Below are 25,990 nucleotides of genomic sequence, written 5' to 3'. Positions count from 1 at the left end.
CAATCTAAGTCATTGTAAACTTTCCACTTATTTCTTCAGTTCTGTTTAAGAAGGAACTGCAGATGCTGGAAAATCGAAGGTAGACAAAAGTGCTGGAGTAACTCAACGGGTGCAGCAGCATCTAGGGAGCAAAGGAAATAGGCAATGTTTCGGGCCGAAACCCTTCTTCAGACTGATGTAGGGTGGGGGGTGGGGGGCGGGGAGAACAAAGGAGATTTCTTCAGTTGTACTTTCTCTATAGCTGTAACACTATATTCTGCAGATATTCACAAAGTGCTGAAGTGACTCAGCGGGTCAGGTAGCATCTCTGGGGGAAAAGGACGGGTGACGTTTCAGGTCAGAACCCTTCTTCAGACTGAACCGCGTTCCAACCCAAAGGGTCGCCTGTCCTTTTTCTCCAGAGATGCTGCCTGACCCGCTGAGTTACTCCAGCACTTTGTGTCCAACTTCTGTATAAAGCAGCATCTGCAGTTCTTTTCATAGAAACATGGAAAAATAGGTGCAGGAGTAGGCCATTCGGCCCTTCGAGCCAGCACCGCCATTCAATATGACCATGGCTGATCATCTAAAACCAGTACCCTGTTCCCGCTTTTCCCCCATATCCCTTAATTCCTTTAACTCCAGGAGCTAAATCTAACTCTCTCTTGAAAACATCCAGTAAATTGACCTCCACTGTCTTCTGTGGCAGACAATTCCACAGATTCACAACTCTCTGGATGAAGAAGTTTTTCCTCATCTCAGTCCTAAATGGCCTACCCCTTATTCTAAAACTGTGACTCCTTTCTACACACCATATTCTGCTGTTGTTTTCTCTGTTTTGCTTCCTCTTGTGTACTGTGCATCTTTGGTACTGTGTGATGTATTCAGGTATTACCTGCATAGCATATATACATTTTATTCACTGTATCTCGGTGCAGATGACAATAATAACCCAATATCAATGTCTGTGTGAACCATGTGTGTTGGTATTCTCCAAGTGCTCCTGTGTTAATCAGTCCAAACACTTGCTAGCTATTAAATAGTTACTAGTTGTGCCAGTGTGTAAACCAGTAATGGTACCTGTGGTGGCTGAAATAAATGTGCAGTGAGTAAAATGGAAATAGCATTGGTTTATTGGTAATTGGTGCTTTATAGTTGGCTGAGGTTTTATGAAGGGTTGAAGGGCCTGTGACCATGTCTCATGACTTCATGCAAAAGAGGCGAGAGAAAGAGAGAGAGCACTTAAATAAATATCTACTCACACACCCTGAGAATAGGAGAGGATCTCAAATGCACTTGGCCACAAGGTGCGAACTGCTTTATTACTGCGTGTGAATATAGGCTGCCCAAACAGAGTGATGTAGTACTCTCTGAGCCAGCCCTGCTCTGAGGTGGACTGTTGGTGGATTTGACAGTTGGACTCCAGCCCTCCTGGATTGCCAGGGAGGTCAGTTCCTCCTGCAGAAGAGTCTGAAGTTAGCACCGGGAGTTCGTCAGTGCAGGATGCACAGTCTGCCTGCTCAAGCCGTACTAAAACCGATGGCAAAATGAGTGAGCACAGGGAAGTGCAACGGTGCCTGCAAACTGCATTCAAGCCCACATGATCAAGTGTCACGTTACCAGTAAAGCTATTGACCTCCAGAAACATATCATAGAAACATAGAAAATAGGTGCAGGTGTAGGCCATTCAGCCCCTTCAAGCCAACACCACCATTCAATATGATCATGGCTGATTATCCAAAATCCGCACCCAGTTCCAGCTTTTTCCCATATCCCTTGATTCCCTTAGCCCTAAGAGCTAAATCTCCAACTGGGAAAGGCAGCCCTCGTCACCAGAGATTCCTATTGCACGGCAGTGAGTGTGCCCTGACTATTTCATTGCTGTGTTTACCATCTGATACAACAATTGAGTGATTAGATAGTTTAATAAGGAAGGTTGTTTAATGAGAAGGGCCAGCGCCATTGAGTTTGGTGATTCATGATAAACCTGTCCTTGACATTCCTGAAATGGTTTTCATCAGCAGAGTTTATGATTCTTGACTCTTAATTTTATAGAGTTCAAATTCGCAAACAAAACTGGACAAGTCTTTTATTTCCCTCTTTCCCTTAATGCTGTGTAGGAACTAATCGCTTGCAAAGTATGGTTCACGTCCATTGAAGGGGGAAAGAAAGGTCTCGCTATGCTTCAGTGGGACTCTGACTTGGAGTGGTTCCATCTTAACCCCACAGATGGCAGCTCCACACCTACGGCTCCACAAACAAGCACAAATGTCTGAACCTCCGGTTATTCCAAGGTGCTTTGATAATAGACAATAGGTGCAGGAGTAGGCCATACGGCCCTACGAGCCAACACAACCATTCAATGTGATCATGGCTGATCATATTGCAGCCAAGGAAGGACTTTCAAAGTGTAGTCAGAGCTGTGACGTCAAAGCTGCCATTCTCCACCCAGCAAGACCCCAAACAACACAAAAAAGTTTAAACCAAGAGCATGAGTAAGGACCCAGACCACCAGCCTCCCACGCCATTCAATAGGTTTGTGATTGAGCTGATAATTAGTTCAACCCAACTTCCCTATCTAATGCCCATTAAACCTTGTCCACCTGTGGTCCAAAATTCCATCTGATCATCGAACGTTCTTAGTGACTCAATGCCCAATACAGCGAGGCAATTGACCAGATTCCCTGTTTTACACTGACAAAAGGTCACTGAAATGAAACATTAACCATCTCTATCTCAGCAAGTGCTCCAGTTTTACAGCATTTTCTGTTTACGTTTCTGATTACCAGTCACCACATCCTTGTCTAGAAATTGGACTGTAAGTTGCTGATCTTTGCTGTTATGTTCGCTGGTCTTCCCAAGGTTCCATTCCTGAGAACTGTTCATAACCTAAACCGTTTGTTTGCAAGTCGGAAATGAGGCCACAAACTGTTCACACCCGGCAAAAGATGCCTATAGCCCTGCAGCAGCCGGTAAATCCATCCCATCCGTCTCCCAAACAATCGTGCATGTATATGGGCTGTACACAAGTCGGCCCTTTGTAACGTGAAGAGGACTGGTACCTGAAAGTTGATTACAACCTGCTGTAAATCCCATTTGTTCTTCAGGTAAACCCCAATTAATGAAGATGGAGAAGCTCCTACCTACTTCTTGGCCAAGATCTTGCTCATCACAACGAGACATTCTCATCGTCCATACTCTGTTTTGCTTCTCCACTTACTTACCCCCAGAGACAAATGCTGGGACACAGACCACCCATTATCCTGTGGCCTCTGACCGCCAGATACACTCCAAGACGTGCAGTAGATCATTGTTGCCATGACAAGTATGGCACGACCAGGACGTTGTGGGAAATTCTATAGGACAGCCCACAATCAATGCGCCTCACACAGTGTCATACTACTGAAGGGGAGGTTAGTGCATTGGGCTGGTCTGCAGCCTCGAACAAGGCCCTACTGATGTCTGCCCTGCCATGTGTGCAAATGTACACAGTCCTAGGGCATAGCAAGGTTTACTTGGGTGTCAACACAGATATATAGAGAGTTGGTCTTCCCCTCTCTGATTACACTGCAAACCAGCAGGTTCATCGCACGTACCACTCAGGTTTACAACAATCACTCTGCTGATCAGTTTGTGGAAAAAGAGACACCAGAGGAACTTGACGATTCCAACCCACACATTTACAAATGTACATATTCTTGCCCTCGTGGGCAGTGGAGGGAGACCTGGTGAGCCCCTGGAGCACATTCAACATTCTCTGCACCGTACAGGTACATAGATCATCCAGTTACATACACTCGCGCCTCCTGAAAGTGTCCGTCAAAACAAGTTGTCCTGATAAGGCAAAGACAACCTGTTTTTATGAATGAATAATAATGTTTAATAGCTTTTAGCTCTTTGAGGATATTACATGAAGTATAAACTAGGGGAACCTGAGGCATTTGCAATTGCAAAAGCCATAAGGGCGTCAAAGGTTACAGGTAGAAGGGTGGAGAATGGTGTTGAGAGGGAGAAAAATTCAGCCATGAGCAGAGTAGACTCGATGGGCCAAATGGCCTAATTCTTCTCCGAAGTTCTATGTTCATATGGTCTTGACAAAGAAGCAGATAGAAAGTGACCGGATCCAAAAAGGGCTATCGGACTTGATGGTAACATTAGTTAATATGCCGAATGGATTATTGCCAAGTTTGCAAGAAATGACTAATGGGGTGTCAGGGATCAGAGATGGCGTTGCAGGTACTTACAATCTATATTACTGACACTCAATGTGCAAGGCCAGTTTGCGAGCCAAGGAGTGTGTGGGCACTACAGTGAACAGAGGTTGTTTAAAAGGTACACAAAATTGCTGGAGAAACTCAGCGGGTCATCTATGGAGCAAAGGAAATAGGCGACGTTTCGGGCCGAAACCCTTCTTTAAAAGGATGATCCCCGGGTTAAAGATCATGTTTTTTACACGGTAGATTTACATTGCGATAGAGATGGTGACTCAATCCCAAATGAGAAACACTCCATAAGCCTACAACTTGAGTTCACCACTTGTACATAACCAGTTTCAATGAGTCATTATATTGACAAATATTTTGGCTGCTTTTATCTCATTTTCTTTCACTTCTATCTCTGGTAATTCTAAAGGTTGATATCCACAGGGTTCCATCGCACGGAATTGCAAGGTGAAGCATTTAACCCTTTAATGCTCCTCATACACCTGCCCCCATTTTGTTTTCGACATTTCACGGGGTTGGAGCCCAGGAGGATGGCTACTTCACCACTTCAGGTGGGAGAGTCTCTGAGAGGTGAGGGTTGGAATTTGTGGATTTACAATGTAATGTGGGCAATGGGTGTAGACCACCCCTTGGGAAATTTCACCTATTGTTCCCAAAGCACAGGTCGAGCCAAATGTTCTGAAAGCAGCCAGGACTGCCTAAGTACTGGCACAGAGCATCAAAAGGCCTGAAATCTTTCTATCTCTGATCTATAATGGAAATGAAATGAAATGAAATGCCTTTACAAGATACAAGATACATTGACATTTAATTGTCATTTGGACCCCTTGAGGTCCAAACGAAATGCCGTTTCTGCAGCCATACATTACAAACAAATAGACCCAAGACACAACATAATTAACATAAACATCCATCACATTGCTGTGATGGAAGGCCAAATAAATTTATCTCTCCACTGCACTCGTTGTTTGTCGTTGTCAGCGCACCATACAACAATATTGTTGTTGCCACTCCATTGGTGCATAATATACAAACATAAAAACACAGGACACAATTTAAAAACAATGTTAAAAACTAGGTATTAAAAGAAGTCAGTAATCAGTGCTGTACATGGTGGTAGTAAAAGTTCAAGGTGGGTAGCAGTGTGGAAGAGTGCAGCATGAATCATACTCAGTGTTTTTTCATGTTGAGTGTGAAGGTTGCTTTGGGGAAGAAACTGTCTCTGAGTCTGGAGGTGGGTGTTTTGGCTGACCTGTAACGCCTGCCAGAGAGTAACAGTTAAAAAAAGGTGGTGACCGGGGTGTGTGGAGTCTTTGAATTGTAGTGGCTCTCTGCTGAGGTGGCAATATCCTCCAGGGAGGGCATTGGGCAGCCGGTGATTCTCTCTGCTGTTTTTACCACTCTCTGGAGCGCTTTCTTATCTGCAGCAGAGCAGCCTGCATACCACACTGACATGCGATATGTCAGTAGACTCTCAATGGTCGCCCAGTAGAAGGCCACCAGCAGCTTCTTCTGGTGGCCAATAATTGAAGAGAGCAACCGGACATTGAAGCTCTTGCATTCAGGACAACAGACAATTATAACTCCTGAAGAAAGCTGGTAACTTCCCATGGAAGCCAAGCGAGAACATATTTGAAACCCTCAGCAGGTCAGGCAGCATCATTAACTCAGTCTCCACAGATGCTGTCGGACTGGTGAGAGTTTCCAATATTACTGCTTTTTATCTTCTTATTTCTGATTTCCTTGATTTAGATTCTGTGGAAGTGTCCTACAAGTTAATGCCATTCTTTTTATGTACCCATTTTTCAGAGGAATCTGAAATGCAACATTGGCATTTATTGCCCACCCCTAACCGTGCTGGCAAAAAGGGTGCTGGAACTACTGCAGCCCTGGTGAAGGGGCTCCCACTGGGTTTGACTCTGGGACAGTGTTATTAATGAATAGTGCGGGGCAGTTCCAGGATTCAGACCCAACACTGAGGAAGGATCCAATGGACATTGCCACTTCAGGATGGTGTCTCCCTTGGAGAAGACCCATCCGTGGTGGTGATCGCATGTATCCTCGATGGTCAGGTTTGTGAGTTTGGGAAGTAATATTGGAGGTTAGGATTGAGGAAGGCATTCAGCTACTGAGAAAGACACAAAGTGCTGGAGTAACTCAGCGGGTCAAAGAGTGGGAATAAAGGGAGTCATTTATGGTTGGCTGCTGGTGGCTAGTGGTGTTCCGCCGTGGTCAGTGTTGGGGCCGCTGCTGTTCACGTTACATGTTAATGATCTGGATGAAGGAATTGATGGCTTTGTGACCGAGTTTGCGGATGATGCGGATGATGGGTGGAGGGGCAGGTAGTGTTGGCGAAGCAGGGAGTCTGCAGAAAGACGTGCAGGTTGGGAGAGTTAGAAAAGAAGTGGCAATGGAATACAGCATAGCAAAGTGTACAGTCATGCACTTCGGTAGAAGGAAAAGGCGTAGGCTACTTTCTAAATGGGCAGAGTATTCATAAATCAGAAGTGCAAAAGAGACTTGTGAGTGCTGGTGCAGGATTCCCAAAAGGTTTATTTGCAGGTTGAGTAAGGAAGACAAAAGCAATGCTCGCCTTCACTTCGAGGGACTCGAATATAAAAGCAAGGATCTAATGCTGAGACTTTATCAGGTCCTGGTGAGACCATATTTAGAATGCTGGGAACAGTTTTGGGCCCCATATCTGAGGAAGGATGTGCTGACGTTGGAAAGAGTCTAGAGAACGTTTACGAGAATGATCAGGGGGAATAATTGGCTTAGCATGTGAGGAGTGTTTTAAGTCTCTAGGCCTGTATTCACTGGAGTTTAGAAGAGTGAGGGAGGATCTCATTGAAACCCAGCAAATAATGAAAGGCCTAGATATAGTGGATGTAATTGGAGACTCAAGAACCTGACGGCACAGCCTCAGAACAAAAAGACATTGCTTCAGAATGGAGATGAGGAGGAATTTCTTTAGCCAGAGAGTGGTGAATCTGTGGAATTCATTGCCACAGATGGCTGCAGAAGACAAGACGTTGGGTCTTTTTAAAGCAGAGATTGATAGGTTCTTGATTAGTAAGGGCATCAAAGTCTATGGGAGAAGGCAGGAGGATGGAGTTGCGAGGGAAAAATAGACCAGCACGATCAAATGGTGGAGTAGACTCGATGGGCTGAATGGCTTAATTATTCTGCTCTTATATCTTATGGTCTTATGGATCAGGCAGCATCTCTGGAGGACATGGATAGGTGATGTTTCAGGCCGGGTCGGCTGCATGAAGAAGTGTCCTGAGAATGGGTTACTGTGGTTTTACCATGTTTGCACTGTTGGAGAAAAGGAATAGGTGATGTTTTGGGTCAAGACCCTTCGTCAGAGTCTGAAGAAGGGTCTCGACCCGAAACATCACCTATTCCTTTTCTCCAGAGATGCTATCTGACCCACTGAGTTTCGCCAGCTTTTTGTGCCTATCTTCGGTTTCATAGGGCTTTCTCACGGTGCGACCTGACGCAAGACTTAACAAGAGTTTAACATCGTGGGAACCTCCTGCGATAACAGTACGGCATTCGTAGACCACTGAGGACCTCCGTGGCGCTAACGGCAGGTAGTCGTGTAACTTTGTACGGTCGGGAGAAAATTCAAACATTTTTGAATTTCTCCAAGAGTGACTTGAGCACTTTTCGGTGAGCGTTGCAACATTGTATGAACGCAGATGCCAGTGCGATATCCGTGCGATATCCGTAATGACTCTTGCGGGTACCGTGGGAACTCCTGCGAACGGTAAACCCGGAAGCTTGACAGAGGGGACATAAGGTGAGTAAAAAAGGTGGTCTCAATATCGCCAATGGACCATGTGTCCATCGAGGACGTCCCACCTAATTGTCATTGTTTGAGAATCTGCAGGGAACAGACAGACTTATAAGATAAATTAAAGGTAACTGCAAAAACAGCACTTTTACATCTGTAGCATTGTATGTTTTTAAATCACTGTGTTTACATTGCATATACACTGTTTTCACTGCGTTTACACAATGCTTTTATACTGTGTATGCAGTGTTTCTATTGCGTTTGCAATGCATTTGCACTGGGTTTATATTGTGTTTGTACTGCATTCAGAAAGTGTGGCTGGATTCTGCAGTTGTTGCTTTTGAAGAAAGGGTTATTCCTGATTTAGATTGTGGAGACCGTCCTGTCTGAGAGGTGACTTCCACCTCATGTATCTATCTCATCAGTGGAATCTCCTCAACTGGTTTTCATCACTTAGGGAGATTGGAGAGGCATTTCCCAGGTCTTCCCCATTGATCGGTCTTGTTTATGTGACACTTTCCAGTCACCCTGGAGATGACACATCTCCCACCTCACCTCTCCCCGAAGAAGGGGCCTCCCTGCTGTTGCTGAGTGTTGTTGTCGCTATGGGGGAGTTCCAGGGAGGGGCTGGCTCTTTGCCAGCACATTTGCACAGCTGGAGGAACCAGAGGAACTGGAATGAGAGACAAAAATCAGCTGCACCCTGGTGAGTGCATCTGTTTCAGGTACATTGAAAAACCTGTCTCATCCTCCCCGCTGAATGCACGCAATCGTATTGTCATCTTGAAATAATTGAAGTAATTAGATAGCACCACCCTTCAACATGTGCTGAACTGCCACTTTCATGCTTATTAACTTAAAACTCAGTTTGTCATCTTTGGTGAACTCTCCACACAAATTATCCTCTGGCCAATATTAATCCCTCAATCAGCATTGCCAGAACAGGTTATTGGGAACTCATTCAGCAGTAAATGTGCTGTTTTGCTTTCCACATTATAACAGTGGTTACACAGATATCTCAATGCTCTGATCACCCTTGGGATCACTCAAGTGTCAAGTCAAAAGTGTTTAATTGTCATATGTTCCAACAACAGAACAACTACATTCTCACATGCAGCAGCTTGGCAAGCATGTAACACAATACTCATAGCTAACATAGAATAAACCAAAATCAATAAATTAATAACCCCAATACTAGCGCTAAAAATCCCCAAATCCTTAGTTCAAGCAAATACAATCGATAGTTCATAGTTTAGCTTGTGTTGTGTAATGTTCAAGACTCTGATGGTTGCTGGGAAGAAGTTTTTCGTGAACCTGGTGGTCATGGTTTTTAGACTATTATGCCTTCTTCCTGAAGGTGGGAGTGAAATAAGAGCGTGGCCAGGGTGGTATGGGTCTTTCTGATGCTGGCTGCATTTTCAAGGCACTTAAAGATAGCAATGTTACAACATTTTGAGATTTTAAAAATCAAGTCTGCAATTTATCCCATCAGATAAAGCATAAAAATAAGTTTAATTTGACACCTAATTCACTTTCATATCTTCAATATTAAAAAGGTTATGCCCATTTTCATACTCGGAAATTAGCATCTTGTTCCCAATTGCTTTTCCATTGACTTAACTCAAAAGCTGTGATCAAGGACAGTCAAATGCCCATAACTTTCTTAAAAATTAAGAGAACCGAAATAAATTTTCAGTTATTATAGATTGAAGCATTCTGAAACAAATATGAAACAATCTTACTTGGATGACCTGAAATTAAAGCATTTAATGAGTTAGTTACCTAATTGTAGCTCATTACAAAATTCAATTACTAGATCTAAACATCTATCCATTTCTTAAGAAAAGGTTAACATTTTTAAATAGCCTAAGTGTCCAAATAATGATTTTAAAATCTCATTGGCATGAATTTATAGGCCAAATGGAAGGAATTTAGTGTTTAATTCCCGTAAATTAATGGCCATTTAAATCATCTTGCGAGTGAGATTTTGTGGAATGCGATCGTTTGGAACGTTGCGGTTGCAGTGAATTTGAACCCCATATCAGCAGGAAAAATACTGCCGGTTCATATATTTACATAATCACATTTTCGCAACGTGAAATTTTGATTAAAGGCATCCTAAGAAGCAAGTTTATATGTAAAAATAAACGGTGTAACGTGCTTTGTGCCCTACGTGAGATCCGTCCCGTTGTCGGCGTTGACGGCTTTAGAAGAAGATTTTATTTTTACTCCTGCTATTAAATTATCCAGCGCTAATTTTAATAAACTTAATAAAACGGCAGTCGAAGCGATTTTTCTTCAGCAACTAAACAGCCTGACAAAGAACGATTTGAACAGGCTGGAGAAAAACGGCATTTTAAACCCGCCCCCCTCTCAAAGGCGCCAAAGTCCCGCACACGGCCAGTGACAGAACTGCAGCGCCGCTGAAGGTAAGTTTTGTAACATACCTATTAAAGATCCCTTCAAAATCCACCACTTTTAGTCATCTCCTAGTAGCTGAACCAGCCCGCAATGCAACCAATCAATATGCTCTCTACTGTAGACCTGTAGCAGTTCAAGAGATTATTTGTCGACATACCCCCCAAATCGTCCTCAACCTTTGAAGGAGGAAGAGGTATTGTAAGGAAGTGGAGTCAGGCCATGAAGTGTGCTAATTAATTTGTATTTAGTTGGCTGCCATTTCCTATGGGATGGGAGTACTGCAAGCGAGGCTGAATCATTCATCTTCCTTCTGGGATCACGACCATTGTAGAAGCCAGGCATCGGTCAATGTTGTTCACTTTGCAGATGTCAAGAAATGCTGAAAGCACTGGGTACAACAGACTTTGGGCCAGAATAGTCTGAAAAGAGAAGACCTGTGCTCCAGAATTAGTTTCTAGCCAAGCTGTTCCAGTGCAGATACATCCTGGCATCTACCCAATAATGTGCAAAGTTGTCTAGGTGTGTCTGTCACATAAAAGCACAACGTGACTAATTTAATATCTTATTCATTTTCTTTGTTGGTAACACTGGTATGTAAAAATAATTGTTCATCAAACTATAATTGGTTGATAAATAATTGCGTGCCTTTGACTTGAGAATTAGTCCTTTCGAATGCCAAGGATGCACCTGACCTGCTGAGTGTTTCCAGAATTTTCTAATTAAAGTTGCTCACCAGTCTGGAGATATCATGTTGTCAGGACAGGGCAGTCCATCAACATCAGTTTATTGGTGGGTGAAATCACTCAAATGTGTTCTTGAAGAAATGAGAAATGGTCCCGACTCACAACATCACCTGTCCATTCCCTCCTCAGATGGTGCCTGAGTACCTTCATCACTTTCTGTTTTACTTAAGATTCTAGCATCTGTAGCTTCTTATGTCTCCAAATATATTATATTCCTATTCTATGCCGATGCTTTTCAATGGTGGCCAGTCTCATTGCTACGGAGGTGGGACAGTGGTAGAGTTGATGCCTTTCTGCGCCAGAGACCCGGATTCGATCCTGGCTGTATGTGCTGTCTGTATGGAGTTTGTACATTTTCCCCGTGACCTGCATGGGTTTTCTCCAGGTGCTCCGGTTTCTCTCCACACTCCAAAGACAAACGGGTTGGACAGTAGGATTGCTCCTGAGACTGGATAAAGGTCCTTCCTGACATCAACCACAGAGACAGGAGCAGCCATGTTTCCATCACATCCTCCCACTCAATATTCTGGTACACGTAGAGCACGTGTTTTGTGAGGGATGGGGGAGCGGTATACACGAGGGAAGTACATTGTAGGGAGGGTGGTGTACCAAAGGCTGAAGACTGAAAAATAGTCCTGACACAAAACATTGCTTACTCATGACCTGCAGAGAAGCTGCTTAACACGCTGAATTACTTCAGCACTCTTTTCCTTTAGGGAACTTTATTTACAGGAGTGGGGATTATCGGATAGGAGGCTGGAAAGGTGGATATATCACAGTGGATGGATATATTTAGTTTTTGTTTCGTGAGACAGGATGGCCCATTGAGTCCGCGCCAAGCATCGATCACCCGTTCACATTAGTTCCTTGTTATCCCACTTTCGGATCCACCCCCTCCACACGAGGGGCAATTTACAGAGGCCAATTAACCTACAAACCCGCACGTCTTTACGATGTGGGAGGAAACCGGAGCACCCAGAGGAAACCCACGGGGTCACAGGGAGAACATGCAAACTTCTCAGACAGCACCCGAGGTCAGCATTGAACCTACCGGCTGCCTTCCCAAATTGGAAGGTGCTGTTGCATCGACTCTCTCGTGGGTAAGGAGCAGGTACTGCAACAGTGTGATGGGGCCATACAGGACCTGTACTGACAGGACGGAGCTGTTGGAGGTGAGACAGTGGCAGTGAAGGAGCGTGGTGTTCCCAGGGGGGTCGTAGCTGAAGGGGACAGTTCAGCTCTGGTGCCAGCTGGATGTGGTGTCCCTGAAGTAACAAAGGTGACCCTGGTGTAAACTTTTTAAGAAGGAACTGCAGATGCTGGAAAATCGAAGGTACACAAAAATGCTGGAGAAACTCAGCGGGTGCAGCAGCATCTATGGAGCGAAGGAAATGGGCAACGTTTCGGGCCGAAACCCTTGGGTTTCGGCCCGAAACGTTGCCCATTTCCTTCGCTCCATAGATGCTGCTGCGCCCGCTGAGTTTCTCCAGCATTTTTGTGTACCCTGGTGTAAACTTTGATTCTTATCGTTTGTTTTCTGGACCCAGTACATTAGCAGAAATTGAATCAAGATGAATATTTCAGCATGATCAAGAACAGAGATTCAATATTTGGTCACCTGCAGCTGAAAATTGACAAATTAACCTGTCAAATAGTTGGCACACTGTAGCGTTACTCCAGCTGTGTTGTACATTGGTGATATCACCTGTTAATTATACACTCAGAAAGCAATGTTTGTATTTCTTATTTAGCTTCTTATCAATCGCACCCAACCCCCCCCCCCCCCCCCCCCCCCCCCCCCCACACACACGCATCTCAGTCGGTGCTCTCTGTGAATTCTCGCAGATAGTTATTGCTTGGTGCCTTCTTCTTGCGAATGAAACATAAATAAACCAAAGGAAAAGTTAGATCTCAAGCCAGGTGTTGGGCAGCCAGGTTGTTGTCTCCGCGTCAATGTCTGCCAGGCCCTGAGTTCCATTTGGTGGGTGGAAGGGCGGGCACTCGGAGATGACATGGTTGGCTGTCTGTTGTTCTGCTCCGCATTCACAGGCTGGGCTCTGGCGGAGGGAGCCCCCATCTCCACATGCTGGCATTGAAACGCTCAACTCTGGTGCCCAAGTCTGTTGAGCTTCACCCATAGAGCACTTAGTGCCTCAGTCGAGGAGTCTCAGAACAAGGTGTGGCCTTAACACTGGTGCAGGGATATGGAATGGCTCCCACACAACCAGCTACACACTCACTCATCCAGCTGGTCATTAGATCTATCTGCTTCATCAGGGGAACCATCGGCTATAACCCACTATGCCCTGCCCATTCATGTGTCTGTCTAAATGCATCTTAAACATTGCTATCTGCTTCCTTCACCAACCCTGGCAGCAAGTTCCTGACACTTGACACTCTCTGTGTAAAAAAGCTGCCTCACAAATATCCGTTGAACTTTCCCCCTCTATGTCAAGTAGTATTTGGCATTGCCACCTTGAGAAAGAGTCTCTGACTATCTACCCTATATATGCTTCTCATAATTGTAATATATTTCTACAGGATTGTCCCTCGGCTGATGCAACTCCAGAAAAAAAATCAATCTCTCCTGATAACTAATACTTTCCAATCAAGCAACATCCCGGTGAACCTCTTCTGCATCCTCTCCCAAAGCCTCCATATCTAGCGATGTTGCAATACTCACCTTCAGCGGCGCTGCAGTTCTGCCACAGGCCGTGTGCGCGACTTTGGGAAGGAAATGATGCCAGGGAATGAAACCAAGTAACAAGAGAGAAAATGTCAACCTGGAAATAAAGGGAGAGAAAGATTAGATCAAGGAAGGAAGAAAACTTAGTGATTATTATCTCATGAACTGGAGCCTGTAATTGTAATCTTCGTGCATTTGTGAAGAGTGAGGCGCTGGTGAGCAGTAAAAGCAGAATTAAACTTGACCTTGGGAATGAGCACTGAACAGATCTGGTCAAACATAGTTTAAAGCTTAGAATCACTAACCCTGTTACATGGCACAGTACCCTTGAGTGTACACAATAAATCACTTCCTTCACTGCCTTTTTTACTCAACTTCACCCGATTGTGTTTTGAAGAAATATGGGAAAGCAAACATAATTGTTCAAGAGTGTAAATACACTCCAACCACAAAAGCTAACAAGAGAAAGCCTGGACTAAATCAGAAGCAAATTGATTTATCAAGAACTAGTCTTGAGCTGCTGAAAGATATTCCTTGAAAAAAAATTGTTGTTTTAAAATATGCTGGAAATGCTCAGCAAGTCAGGAAATGTCTGTGCAGAGAATACCAGAGCTAACGTTTCATTTATTCAAAGACCATTCGCCAGAACTGAGAAAGAAAACAAGTCTTCAACCCTTTGAGGAAGAGCCTCAACCCCAAATAGTCACCTATTCATGGTCCCCAAAGATGCTGCCTGACCTGCTGAGTTACTCCAGCAGGTTTTTGTTTTTACTTTGGTCATTTGTTCTCTGCACATGTAAACCCTACCTATGGATTGATGATGAAGGGGTCACGCACAAGTTAACAAGGCTACCCAGGTGAAGCAACCCAGTGTTTCTTCTCCCAGCAGATTAGCGGATGACATTGCATGTAGCACAACTGCCATTCGCCCCAGACAGCACCTCACATGTGCCCACCCATGTTGGCATTCCCTCTCCTCCCTCCAGTAATGCCTCACCATGCAAGGGTGTTGTATACATACATTGTGCCTATCACATCAGCACACCCCACATTGCATTTCAGTCACACAGGTACTGTCTGGAGCCCATTCCAGGCGGGCATCAGAGGAACAAGAGCAGGGGAACAAAAACTACAACGGTCGGAGTTGCCAATTCTGGTAACCTGCTATCACCAACCAACACCTCCCCTGCCTATCCTTCATCACATTAGAAATCCATACCAGGGGATAATCTGTCATGCTACAGATGATTGAAGATAAGTATCGGACCACAGTGTTAGCCTGATACAGCACAGAAACAGGTCCTTTGGCCCATTCTGTCCATGCTGACCTTTTTGGCCATCTGCATTAATCCTATCTGCCCACATTAGGATTGTATCCTTTAATGCCTTGTCCATTTAATTGTCTCTCTAAATATCTCTTAATTGTAGCGATTGTCTCTGATTCCACCACCTCTGGCAGTGTGTTCCTGACATCAACCTCTGTGTTAAAAAAATCACTTCCGATCCCTTCAAAACACCATCCTTTCAGTTTTAAACTGTGCCCCCTTGTGTTTGATACCCCTACCATGGATAAATATTTTGACCTTCTACCCTATCTAAACATCTTATAAACCCCCATCAGGTTAACCCTTCGTCTCCTTCACTCCAGCGAAAACAAGCCCAGCCTATCCAAAATAGATGCAAAATTGCTGGAGTAACTCAGCAGGACGGGCAGCATCTCTGGATAGCAGGAATGGGCGACGTTTAGGGTCGAGACCCATCACCCATTCCTTCTATCCAAAGATGCTATCTGTCCCACTGAGTTACTCCAGCATTTTGTGTCTATCTTCAGTGTAAACCAGCATCTGCAGTTCCTTCCTACACACCCAGCCTATCCACAGTTAAATGACTCCATTCCAGGCAACATCTTGATCAATCTGCTCTGCACCCTCTCCAGCACAATTACATCTTTCTTATACTGTGGTGACTCCAAGTGTAGTTTTAGCCTAGTTACAACATCACGACGCAACTTTTACAGTCTCTGCCCTGATCTCTGATAGTGTGGTGACTGCAGGAGTAAGTCGGTAGTTGTAGCCTCAATGTGATCATGGCTGATCACATCATCCGACGCAACTGATTTTAGCCACAGTCATCTGCCCTGATCTATAGCCAATGAACTGGGCTATACCTTCTGTGCCTTCCACAGATTCACCACCCTATCGAAAAATGTGTTGCAGCTTTCAGGGAGCTATGGACTAAACTGTGGACCTCTCTGGACTTCCCCATCTATTCAGCAACTGGATTTGTTTGTGCAGCTCTATCAAATATCTGGAGTGAACGTGAGTGGGGAATGCCACGCCATGTAGGTGGCACACCCTCTAATGCATTAGGGCCAGATAACTCCATCAGTATACTTGGTATTAGAGAGAGTTGCACCCTAAACTTGCGTGCTGTGTAAATGACTTGGACAACTGCCTCTCTGTTGATTTGGTGGCTATCAAACGGAGACAGCCTGCAGATACTCATGGTATTAGAGAGAGATCACTGTGTAACGGAGACTATTGGACAACTGCGTTGTTGATGGTGGGCCACGGAGACAGCCTGCTATCATGTCAGAGATCACATACCAGCTGCGCACAGCACTGGGAAACACAGAAAACTGCCTGGCCTGACCTTACTGCTTCCTTCATGGTTGGGACAAAGTGTTCCTCTTTAAGTGAGAAATTCTTTGATGTGGTGTCTCTGAACTTGCAATCTCCGGATTGCTCATTTCCTACAAGAGTGTAACATGACTGAAACGAAGTTCGGGTTAGGTATTACGCTAATATGCTTTCAAGGAGCACTTCAACCTGCACGTCTAACCCAAACCACCACTGCCCCTGTGATGTGTAGGAAATAACATTATATCGGCTAACATAACATTTATTGGCAGGCTTGATGCAGGAAAGATGTTTCCCTTGACTGAAGAGTCTTGGACCGTGAACACGGGTTCAGAATTCAAGATGGAGGATTTTAAAAGTAGGGGTTGATTGTATAGAATGGCTTTGTTTTCCCTGGATCGAGAGAGACTGAGGGATGAATTACTAGAGGTATACAAAATTAGAACAGATATAGATAGGGTAGATCATTGGATATTAGAATCTTTTTCCCATGTTAGAAATATCAAAATCAAGAAGCAATATATTTAATGTAAGGGGAACGAGTCTTAAAGGAGATCTAAGGGCTAAGGTTTTGTTACAGAGAATGGTTGACATTTGCATTGTGTTGCAAGGGTAGGCAGTGGAATCAGATACAATTATTATGTTGAAGAGACATTTAGACCAGGCACTTAAATAGGCAAGGCATTAAAGGATACGTTCTTAATGAGAGCAAATGAGATTAGTATAGATGGGCAAAAAGGTCGGGATGGACGTGGTGGGCTGATGGTCAGGTTTCTGGGCTGTGCGACCATAAGTCATAGAGTAATACTGCATGGACATGAGCCTAACTTATGAATGGCGAGCAAGTTGCCAACTGAACCAGGCCCATTTGCTAAGTGGTCGCAAGTGGTAAGCCATTGAGGATGTAGATGAGGAGAAATTTCTAGGATGATGAACGACGAGGATTGGCAAACCCAGAGACTGTGGAAGTTCAGTCATTGAGTTGAAATGAACATCAATAGTTATCTGCACATTATGGAAAGTGCTACATATTCCATTGAGGTAGAAGGTCCACCATGACCTTGCTGAGTGGATCATCAAGGCTTGAAGAGCCATTGGCTCCTCCTGTTCCTAGTTCCACTCCAATACCTAGTTGGAGTCAAAATTGTGCTGGGGTCTTGAATACCATCTTCCCGATAGTGGGCAAACAATCCATTCAAGCAATCAACATACAAGCTTTAAAGCTATTACATTCCCTGTGCATAGTTTCCGTGTTCTGTGCAGAAATAATTTGAAGTTACCACCTGGGAAAAGGCCCTTTGGTGCAATTAGACGATATCAGTGTTTACTCCCACATGAACCAATAAAACTAATCACAGTTACCCACCCTGTTTAATTATCCATTAACTCTTTCCACTTCATCCATTGATCCAATCTAATCTTGAAAGTGGACCAGATTTCTGCATTAATCACCGAACTTGAAAGTGAAATCCACATCTCCAAAACTTCTGAAGAAGATTCTGTGTCCTCTTCTCTTCTAAATTCTTTGTTTTAATCTTGTATCTAATCACCTTATTTATTTGAAAGATTCATCTCCCTCAAGCCTTGGTATCATGTCTGTGAATTCACATGTTTAGTTTAGTTTAGATGACTGTTAAGTTGCCTGATAACAGCTGGGAAGAAACTGTCCCAAACCTGGAGGTATGTGTTTTCAAACTTCTGTACCTCTTGCCTGATGGGAGAGGGGAGAAGAGAGAGTGACCATGGATCAACTGATGCCTTACCTAGGCAGCCTAAAGTGTTCATGGAAGGAAGCTTGTTTTGTCTGATGGTCTGGGCTACATCCATAGCTCTCTGCAATCACTTTTTGCCTCTCTCTCTCTCTGCCTCCCTTCTCCTATCCATAGCTTTATTTCCCTCATAAGGGCATTTTTCTGAATTTGTTGCCTGTTACCTAGCTTGATCTGTTGTTCAACAATGAACCATGTCAATTCATATGTGCATTTCACCCAGAATGATTGCTTAACCTTTGCCTCCATTATTAACTTTAGTAATTGCTCAATATCTAAATATTTGTTTTGTAACCGATCACAACCTAAAACCCATGAGAGAATTCTGACAATGAGCTAATTTAAGAAACGAGTTTATGTGTAACATTGATGACTGCTCCAAGTTGTCCAGTGTGTGGCAGGACACGTGGGTCACCTGTGTGACCTTCACAGAGCTGTTGCATGTGACCGGAAAGTGTCCGTACTGACCATGCCAGTCAGCTAATTTCTCAGAGCCTCTGGCATGATTGATCAACATTAACAACTACAGCCAGAGAATCAACACCTCGCACCCACTGTAGTGCAGCGGTAGAGTTGCTGCCTTACAGCACCAGAAACCTGGGTTCAAACCTGATCACAGGTGCTGTCTGTGTGGAGTTTGTACATTCACCCCGTTCTTCTTCTTATTGAGCTGAACACATTTCTTGGCATCTGCATACAATGGTGTTTGCCTTGTCGCTTCGTGTGCGTCTTGTGCGTGGAAACGGGCGCGGCGTGAACGCTCTTTCCTTGACCCCATTCACTCCGTGACCTGCGTGGGTTTTGTCCGGGTGCTCCAGTTTCCTTCCACACTCCAAAAAAGTACAGGTTTTTTCGGTTTATTGGCTTCAGTAAAATTGTAAATTGTCCCCAGTGTGTGTAGGATAGTGTTAGTGTGCGGGGATGGTTGGTTGGGGCAGACCTGGTGGGCTGAAGGGTTTGTTTCCACGCTGTATCTCTAAACTAAACTAAATTACACTAAACTAAACTAAAGAGGAGGTCTTTTCTTTGAAGACGGGTCATCAAACTGAAATGTTGACTGTTTCTCCTTCCACAGATGCTGCCTGACCTGCGGAGTGTTTCTAGCATTTCCTGGTGTTATCCAGGTTATTTTCATAGTGCAGGCTTATTCATTTGAGAGATGCCAGCAACCCCCTTCCAAAGTGCTGGCCGATTCTAGCAGATATTGTCCTGTTGGCCCAGCTATCACACCAGCTCCCATGCCCCCTGTAGCTGTGCCAACACGAATACCATGCACCCTCTATGGGACGTTGACCACACAGTCAAATGATTTTAACCCAGTCTTGGACTCTGCCAACATTCAATAAAGAGACTGATATCAATGTTGTGAGAAACTTGATCCTAGAAGGTAACATGAGAGAACTATCAAGAGTCAAGAGTGTTTAATTGTTATATTGTTTGTACAGACAATGGAACAATGAATTTCTTACCTACAGCAGCATAACAAGCCTGTAAATACGATATACATAGAGGATATATGTCTCCAAATCTGAGGAAAGACATTCTTGCCATAGAGGGAGTACAGAGAAGGTTCACCAAATTGATTCTTGGGATGTCAGGACTTTCATACAAAGAAAGACTGGATAGACTCGGCTTGTACTCGCTAGAATTTAGAAGATTGGGTGGGGATCTTATAGAAACTTACAAAATTCTTAAGGGGATGGACAGGTTAGATGCAGGAAGATTGTTCCCGATGTTGGGGAAGTCCAGGACAAGGGGTCACAGTTTAAGGTTAAAGGGGAAATCCTTTAGGACTGAGATGAGAAAAAAGATTTTCACACAGAGAGTGGTGAATCTCTGGAATTCTCTGCCACAGGAGGTTTATTGGCTAGATTTAAGAGGGAGTTAGATGTGGCCATTGTGGCTAAAGGGATCAGGGGTGTGGAGAGAAGGCAGGTACAGGATGCTGAGTTGGATCATCAGCCATGTTCATATTGAATGGTGGTGCAGGCTCGAAGGGCTGAATGGCCTACTCCTGCAACTAATTTCTATGTTTCTATGATATATAATAAACAACACATCAATAAATGCATTGGCATTTTGAATGTCCCAACTTTGTTTGTGCCGAGTTCAACCATCTTCCTTTAGCCTGATGTTTACACCCTACTCCCCGATATCATTCGCAGATGCCCACAGGATATTCCTGAAACCCAACTGTCCCAGAAGTTAAATACAAAGTGCTGGAGGAACTCAGCAGGTCAGGCAACATCCGTGGAGGGAATGGGCAGACAATGTTTTGAGTCGGGACCCTTCTTCAGACTGATAAATGTGGGGGGTGGAGGTGGGGGTGGAGGGAGGGGAGGGGAACAAGGGGGGTTACAATAAAGGATACACGTAAGGGCCTGTTGCCGCGCTGTATCTCTAAACTAAATCACACTAGGATACAGGTGAGAGGGGGTTTTGATTGGCAGATGGGTGGAGTAAGTGACAAAGGTGAGAGGTGTAAAGGAGAGGCTGGGTGTCTCTCAGAATATTCAAATTCTTGACCATGATATTGGAGCGACCCTGACACAGGGGAAGTTTGAAACCAATTATCTTGCGGGATTAATGCTGTGCGTTCTAGTTTAACGTGACGGGGAATTCTCAGAACTATTTACTGGGACATTGGTGTGTTCATCTGTTACCTGTTATCGTAGATTAGGTGATCAATCAAATGTATAATTCATGGTATTAGGTTTGTGTTGTCAGGGATTAAGTCTGCAGTTTTTTCTCCCTTATTACATTGTTTTGGGACCAGTTGTACAGGATCCAGTTCTTTTATTAGCATTTCCCACACTGTAAAACAGTGAACCATGGCCAGGGATCAGAGAGCTTTCTTTAACCCTTTAATTCACTCACCTTCCCATCATACAAACGTTATTGCCAGCAACAAGTCAAGTCAAGAGAGCTTATTGTCATGTGTCCCAGATAGGACAATGAAATTCTTAATTGCTGCAGCACAACAGAGTAGTGTAAGCAAAAATACAGAACTCATAAATAAGCAGATAAAGTGCAATAGGTTGTTTCAGTTCAGAGTCTGTTTGTTGGTGAGTTTAATAGCCTGATGGCTGTGGGGAACAAGCTGTTCCTGAACCTGGTTGTAACAGATCCCAGGCTCCTGAACCTTCTGCCCGATGGTAGCGGAGAGATGAGTGCGTGGCCAGGATGGTGTGGGTCCTTGATGATATTGGCTGCCTTTTTGAGGCAGCGACTGCGATAGATCCCTTCAATGGTGGGGAGGTCAAAGCCGAAGATCGACTGGGCAGTGGTCACAACTTTCCCGCTCCTGGACGCTCAAGTTGCCAAACCAAGCCGCGATGCTACCAGTCAGCATGCTCTCTACTGTGCACCTGTAGAAGTTCGAGAGAGTCGTCTTTGACATACCGACTCTCCGTAGTCTTCTCAAACTCTTCCTCCTGGTTTTATCCTGCTCTCCTGTAGAGGCTGGAACGGACACCCAGAATGCACAGACATCCAGCCCGGATGCAGCTGTTTACTGCAGTTATTCACCATCGATCCCTCTGGTTCTACATTTCACTCCCCACATTCCTTCCTTATCAGATTCCACCTTGTACATCCTTTGGTCTTCTCCATCTCCTGCCTTGGTTACTATCTCCACCCTTCACTCCCCTACCTAACTCATTGGCCAAACTACCCTTTCTTACCTGGATCCAACTATCACTTGCCTCCTCTTGCACCATCCCATTCCTTCACCTCTTTCTACTCCTGACTTTCTGTTCACTGTAGTTATTTACCAGCCGTCACAGTCCTCTCTCAGCCTGCATTAGTTCCCCCGTCCCCCTGTCTCCCACCCCCGTTCCATATAACCCAAGTTCATCTGCTACCAAGTCCCCCATTCTCTCCATATCATCCGTCATACAACACGGAAACAGGCCCTTCAGCCAAACCTGCCCATGCCAACCAAGATGCCCCACCTATACTAATCCCACCTGCCTGCATTTGACCTATTTCCTTCTAAACCTTTCCTATCCATGTACCTATCCAAATGTCATTTAAACATTGCAGCTCCTTCTTTCTGCCCAATGAGAGAGGGGAGAAGACGGAAGGGAGTGAGTGATCCTTGATTATGTTGGCAGCTTTCCCAATGAAGTGTGAAATGTCAATGGGAGCGGGGCAGGGGGTGAGTTGGAGCTTAGTTTGTGTGATGGATTGAGCTGTGTTTACAGCTCGCTGCAATATCCTGCTGCCTTGGGAAGGCCAGTTGCCAAACCAAGCTGAGATGCATTTGGATCGTGTTCCCTGATCCAGAGGGTTCACTTGTTCCTTACATGGAATGGCACTGCCAGCTGGCGCATTGGGTGCCAGGTAGCATTTCCCCAGAGTTTTGTGCTGTACCCCAGCTGATTTATATGAGCCCACTCAAATGATACTAGATGACACAAATGTCCCAATAGATATTCCCCCAACCCCAACAACTCCACTCATCCCAGAGTTCAACACTGGTCTTTCCCGTTGTGAACTTCCAGTCAGCCTTCTCACCATTAAAGCTTTGGTATTGTTTCTACTTTAAATGTCCAGTTTTCTCAGGAAAGTTGGGATGAGTGAAGTAACACAAGCAACTGGACTTCTCACTGGCCGCCCAGGTTACCTTATTGTGTGAGTGGCCACTCATTCTGTATGCTCTTATTCTGTGCGTAAACCAACTACCCTTCCGCCCCTCCCTCTCCCTCCAGTTTTACAATCTTCACGATCTGTCCGTTCTTTCTCATCCATGAGTTTGCTCAACCTACTGGAACCTGTCGGTTCACCTAAACCCGCGGCCTGGCCTCGGTATTTCTGCTTTTCCTTTTGCATCTCTCTGAGATCATCTCACCAGTTTTACATGAGCACTGGAGTGTGGTACCACCCACGGCACTCGTCAGAACTGGTATTTCATGTTTACCCACTGGCGTGACTCACTTACCACCCATCCCCTGCTCCCCTCTGAGAGACTGGGCCTTTCTGTGGACGTAAGCGACCTGCTGGACCATTTCAAAGCCCAGTATAGGATTGTAGTTTAGAGGCACAGTGTGGAACAAGGCCCTGTGGCCCACCGAGTGTACGTCGATCATCGATCACCTATACACTAGTTCTATGCTATCCCATTTTCACATCCTACACACTAGGGGCAGTATACAGAGGCTAATTAACCTATAGACCTGCACATCTTTGGGATGTGGGAGGAAACCGGAGCACCCGGAGGAAACCCACGTGGTCACAGGGTGTAAGAGCAAACTCAAGACAAACAGCACCCGAGGTCAGAATCGAACCTGGTTTTATGGCGCTATGAGCCAGCAGCTCTACCACTGTACCATTGTGTCAGAGCAGGAATGTTAGTATAGGATTGGAGTCAAAAGTGATGTAGACTCACAAAGAAGTTACCAAAATCACCTCCCACAAGGCGAAACCAGGAGGCAGCTCGAATGTCGGTGAAACATCACTCCCTGACGAGCTCAATGCGTTTTACGCACGCTTTGACAGGGAGAATACTGATGTGCCTTCCCGCTCCCCCATTCGCTGTGATGGCATTTCAGTCTCAGTCACAGAGGCCGACGTCAGGAAATCCTTCAGAGGGGTGAACCCCCGAAAAGCACCTGGACCTGATGGTATACCCGGTCGTGTTCTAAAAACCTGTGCGGACCAACTGGCGGGAGTTTTTACGGACATTTTCAACCTCTCACTTCTGAGGTCTGAGGTCCCCACCTGCTTTAAAAGGGCATCAATTATACCGGTGCCCAAGAAGAGTAAGGTGACGTGCCTCAATGACTATCGACCAGTGGCACTAACGCCGGTGGTGATGAAGTGCTTTGAGAGGCTGATCATGGAGCAAATCAACTCCTACCTCGACAAAAACCTGGACCCACTGCAGTTCGCTTACCGCCACAACAGATCAACGGTGGATGCGATCTCGCTGGCCCTCCACTCCGCACTGGACCACTTGGACAACAAAAACTCATATGTCAGGCTGTTATTCATCGATTACAGCTCGGCATTCAACACAATCATCCCCTCCAAACTGGTTACCAAACTCGCAGAACTGGGTCTCTGCGCATCCCTCTGCAACTGGATCCTCGACTTCCTCATCCACAGACCACAGTCTGTTCGTATTGGTGGAAATGTGTCAGCCTCGATAACAATCAGCACAGGAGCACCTCAAGGCTGCGTGCTCAGCCCCCTGCTGTACTCACTCTATACCCATGACTGCGTAGCCAACCACAGTGCGAACTCCATCATCAAGTTCGCTGACGACACCATTATTGTGGGGCGTATCACTGATGTGGATGAGTCAGAATATAGAAGGGAGATCGAGCAACTGTCCATATGGTGCCAGCGCAATAACTTGGCCCTCAACACCAGCAAAGCCAAGGAACTGATTGTGCACTTTGGAAGGAGTAAGAGGGGGACCCACAGCCCCATTTATATCAACGGGTTGATGGTTGAAAGGGTCAAGAAATTCAAATTCCTGGGTGTGCACATCTCTGAAGATCTTTCCTGGTCCAAGAACACTAACGCAATTATCAAAAAAGCTCATTAGCGCCTCTACTTCCTGAGAAGATTACGGAGAGTCGGTTTGTCAAGGAAGACTCTCTCTAACTTCTACAGGTGCACAGTAGAGAGCATGCAGACCGGTTGCATGGTGGCTTGGTTCGGCAATTTGAGCGCCCTGGAGAGGAAAAGACTACAAAAAGTAGTAAACACTGCCCAGTCCATCATCGGCTCTGACCTTCCTTCCATCGAGGGGATTTATCGCAGTCGCTGCCTCAAAAAGGCTGGCAGTATCATCAAAAACCCACACCATCCTGGCCACACACTCATCTCCCTGCTACCTTCAGGTAGAAGGTACAGGAGCCTGAAGACTGCAACAACCAGGTTCAGGAATAGCTACTTCCCCACAGCCATCAGGCTATTAAACCTGGCTCGGACAAAACTCTGATTATTAATAACCACTTTCTGCTATGTGCATTTTATCAGTTTATTTATTCATGTGTGTATATATTTATATCATGGTATATGGACACATTTATCTGTTTTGTAGTAAATGCCTACTATTTTCTGTGTGCTTAAGCAAAGCAAGAATTTCATTGTCCTATACAGGGACACTTGACAATAAACTCATTTGAACTTGAACCATAACATAAATCCAAACCAAATTAATGAAAATTTTGACAAAATCGTAAAAACTCAACTCAGTGTCAGGCAGGGAAGCTGTTCTCGTCACCTAGACTAACCAATATGTGAGTCCATTATTGCACTGTGGTGATCGACTGTGAAGAAATGGTTGACCATACTGAAGCCGCCCACTTCCCGATAACAAATAACAAATTCTTAACTTGTGTTATCAATGTGTCATTGCCCACCTCATTTATAATTATGAATCACCATATTTCTTCTAAATGATCTTTTCATTGCTTGTTGTTTGCCGTTCAGGTGGTTAATAGTTTCTCTAAATCAGATTACGTACATTTCCACCTCATTCAGGTGATAGGGGTCCAGTTCTACCTAGTAATAATTGCACAATTTATTCTTGTAAGGGACATTGCGAGCAACTTGGCTCCTGCTATGATATAGTGCATTGGAATTGATTTTGGCTGCTGAGAGGGTGCAGTGGTACCTCGGTTTAACATCCCATCCCAAAGAGAGGGCATCTGACAGTGCGGCACTGCTCAGTTCTACACGTCACTGGGCGGGTTGACCTGCCAGTGTCTCTGGAGT

Source organism: Leucoraja erinacea, chromosome 29 (genome assembly GCF_028641065.1).
Source record: "Leucoraja erinacea ecotype New England chromosome 29, Leri_hhj_1, whole genome shotgun sequence".
NCBI classification, from domain to species: domain Eukaryota; kingdom Metazoa; phylum Chordata; class Chondrichthyes; order Rajiformes; family Rajidae; genus Leucoraja; species Leucoraja erinaceus.
Note: the sequence above shows the minus strand (reverse complement) of the source record.